Below are 4,174 nucleotides of genomic sequence, written 5' to 3'. Positions count from 1 at the left end.
GCAGCCAAATTGAGTGAAAGGTACAGAGTTCTGTCCCCACCTCTCCATAGACGCCCACAGCCTCTCCAATGACCCACACCCCTCCCTGGGGCGGTACATTTGGTACAGCTGAGGGAGCCACCTAGACACACCATCATCACCCAAAGATCATAGCTGACATTAGGGTCCAGTGCTGTTGGGGTACGTTCTGTGGTTTTGACGAATGTATAGTGACGTGTCCGCCATTGCAGTGTCGTACAGAATAGCTTCAACGCCCTAAACCTCCTCCACGCTCTGCCTGTTCCTCCTCCCCCATCTGCTAGTCCTGGGAAACCGCTGCTCTTCTTACTGTCTCCGCAGCTTTGCCTTTTGCAGACATCCTATAGCTAGAACCCTCCAGTATGCAGCCTTTTCAGGTTGGCTTCTTTCACTTAGTAAAACACATTGGACAGCACTGCCTTTTTCATGAACCGCCTTTCCCTGATTAAAAAAAAAATAATAATCTATCATCTGTTGATGGAGGCAGGCAAATACAAGCTTTCTCTAACACCCAGATGGAAGAATGGTCAGTTTACAGCTGGGTGAAGGCAATTTGGTAATCACAGTCAAACCGGAAACCGTCGTACATTCCCACGCTGCAGCCAGCAAATACAGCAGTGTGCTGTGAGACCTCTTGCATTGTAATGAAGTAAGTTGTGGTCCAGCTACACAATGGAATACTTTTATACCCATTAGAAACACTGCTGTGGGGGCGCCTGGGGGGCTCAGTCCACTGAGCATCCGACTCTGGATTTCAGCTCAGGTCACGATCTCACAGTTTGTGAGATCAAACCCTGCATCGGGCTCTGAGCTGCCAGTGCAGAGCCTGCTTAGGATTCTGTCTCCCTCGCTCTCTGTCCCTCCTGTGCTCACACACGCTCGCGCTCTCCTCTCTGTCTCTCTCTCTCTCTCAAATGAACTTGAAATAATAAAAATAAAAAGGAAATTGAAAAACTGCTTTGACTGTGCAAGGAAAGATGTCTCATTTTACCCCATTTAAAAAAATAAATGGTAGTATGTACATAGATATGTTTCTTCAGAAAACTACATAAATATATTTGCATACTACTGGGGGCCGTAGAGTGGAACAACAAGGAGTTTCTTCCTTTTTTGGAAACCGCTAATTACATCTTTTTGAAGTTTTTATTTACATTCCGGTTCATTAACATACAGTGTACTTGCACAATATAGTGATTCAGCACTTCCAGAAGACACCCGGTGCTCACCACAAGTGCCCTCCTTAAGCCCCCATCACCCATTGCTAGAATTTGTTAAGGTTTTATTTATTTAAGTGACCTCTACAGCCAACATGAAATTAAACAACATAGAGAGGCACTCAGAGGCCTGATGAGGAGGCAGGAAGCCCATTCTTTTTCGTGAGCGCTATAGTTGCTGATTTGGGACACAAACACATCGTACAGTCTATGCAACAAGGGAAGTTTGTATCAGGTGGGGGCACAAAGTCAGAAAGTATACATTTTCACAGTGCTAGGGAAGCCTGGGTGCCTCGGTCGGTTAAGTATTTCCCACAGCACGGAACCCACTTGGGATTCTCTCTCCCTCTCTCTCTGCCCCTCCCCTGCTCATACACTCTCATTCAAAATAAAAACATTTTTTAAAAATGTTACTGTTCACAGTGGTAGACAGAATGCATATGGGTTAGAGGTGGCGGTGATCAGTAAAATCCCCAATGTGAAGTGATGCTTGTTAGCTAGTTAGCTAGTTTAGCTTCGTTTCTTACAAGTTTGGAGATAGATAGAAGGCTCAGAAACGAACAAACATCCCCCTCTCCTGGCGGATATGAGGTATTGCTGCTGCTTTTTCTGTATTCCCAGACCCAGAACAGCTTTAGCCTGGGTATAATCTACTATGGTTTCGCAATGTTGATGGTAAATATTTCTTGTCTTTAGACCCTTAGGATTTAAACTGTGTCTCTAACAACTATTCTTGATGTCATCTTTCCCAAGCACAGGCTTCAAATTCAGAATATATAGTAAAATTATTAAGATGTCTTTCATGCATCAAATATCTTTGGGTTTCCTGAAATGGCCATTGGAGACTACAAAGATTGCTCCTGTAAAAGAAAGGACAAGTCTGGAGCGTCTGGGTGGCCAGTCAGTTGAGTGGCTGACTCTTGATTTCTGCTGAGGTCATGATCCTAGGGTCGTGGGATTGAGCCCCTCATCGGGCTCCACACTGAGCGTGAAGCCTGCTTAAGATTCTGACTCTCTCTCTGCCCCTCTACCTTGCCTGTGTGCTTGCTTTCTCTCAAATTAAGAAAAAAATTTTTAATGTTTATTCGAGAGAGAGAGAGAGAGAGAGAGAGACAGGAGTGTGAGCAAGGGAGGGGCAGAGAGAGAGAGGGAGACAGAGAATCAGAAGCAAGCTCCAGGCTCTGAGCTGTCGGCACAGAGCCTGATGTGGAGCTCGAACTCGTGAGCCACAAGACCATGACGTGAGCTGAAGTCAGATGCTTAAAAATGAGCCACCCAGGTGTCCCAAATTAAAAAAAAAAAATAAGAATACATTTTTTTCTAACTTGTAATTATGTCAAAACTGCTCTGGTCTGCCAAATGTTTTAATGATGATGATGATAACCTTGACGAAAGAGTTTAACCTCCCCTATTATGTGTAAATAAAAACTATGGTAGTTCTGTCTTTCCATGACTGAACTTTAACATTTCAAGTTAAAACAGACTCAGTTTCAGCACAGGGACTGATCCAGTGACTGTCTGCCAGAAATGTTTCCAGGATTCTAGATTCCAAGTCATTGTTTCTGGGGCACCTGGGGGGCTCAATCGGTTGAGCACCTGACTTTGGCTCAGGTCATGATCTCCAGGTTTGTGGGTTCGAGCCCCGCATTGGGCCTCTGTGCTGCCAGCTCAGAGCCTGGAGCCTGCTTCCGATTCTGTATCTCCCTCTCTCTCTGACCCTCCCCTGCTCACGCTGTCTCTCTCTCTCTCTCAGAAATAAATAAAACATTAAAAAAAGAAATATGATTGCCCTCCTTCGCATGACACTGTCACCTGTGGCATTACTCCAAACCCAGTCATCCTCTTACCCTTACCTGAAACAGAGAAACCCCATGGTTACTTCTCTCTCTCTCTCTCTTATTTATTTATTTGGAGAGAGATGGTGAAAGGGTGCCAGGAGAAGACGGGCAGAGAGAGAGGAGAAAGAGAATCCCAGGCAGGATCCACACTGTCAGCACAGAGCCAATGTGGGGCTCGATCTCAGGAAAACCGTGAGATCATGACCTGAGCTGAAATCAAGAGTTGGATGCTTAATGGACTGAGCCACCCGGGGAACCCTGAGGAGATTACAGTCTATGCCCTTGCCACACTTTCTGAAGACTCTCCGATGACTATGTTTTAGTTGTGTTTGTTAATGGTTCAAACACACACAAAAAAAGGAAAACTAAAAATTGCTAAACAGGAAAGGCTACCCCAGTCTTACATTTCTTCTTAAAATATAAGCGTCTCATGGAAATTAAATCAGTTCAGATGGCTAAATAAATTTCCCTTGTTTAGACTTATCATCTGACAAAATATAAAAAGAGGATACTTTACATGGATAGTAAGTGTGTGATTTTAGGTTAGTCCACGATGTCAACATGGCTTAGAAACAAAGAGAATTCCTGACCTCTCCAGGAACCCCCAAAAAATAAATGCTGAATAAAAGACCTTGAGACGTTGGGGTGCCTGGGTTGCTCAGTCGGTTAAGCTTCTGATTTGGGTTTGAATCGTGTTCTCACGGTTGGTGAGTTTGAGCCCCATGTTGGGCTCTGTGCTGACAGCTCAGAGCCTGGAGCCTGCTTTGGATTCTGTGTCTCCCTCTTTCTCTGCCCCTCCCCTGCTTGTGCTCTCTGCCTCCTCTAAAAACTAAATAAGTAAACGTTAAAAATGACCTTGAGATGCTTTGCCATTATTTAACAAGACAACCACGACAAAAATGGATTTTAGCCAAAATGCTTCATATCACCCTCAATAGCAGAGATGATTTGACCCTAACACTCTGGTGATGGGGACACGCATTTTGCTGGTATTGCCATTTTAAAATCCTTTAAAGTAGTACATTTTACTCGGAAATTCCTCTGTGCTTATCACATTCTAATTCAGAAAAATAAGTTAAATTAATAAAATACTAAGGTATAAAT

The sequence above is a fragment of the Crocuta crocuta genome, unplaced genomic scaffold (genome assembly GCF_008692635.1).
Source record: "Crocuta crocuta isolate KB4526 unplaced genomic scaffold, BGI_CrCroc_1.0 scaffold531, whole genome shotgun sequence".
Classification (NCBI taxonomy): domain Eukaryota; kingdom Metazoa; phylum Chordata; class Mammalia; order Carnivora; family Hyaenidae; genus Crocuta; species Crocuta crocuta.
The sequence above is the reverse complement of the archived record's forward strand: the minus strand, read 5'-3'. Positions refer to the sequence as shown.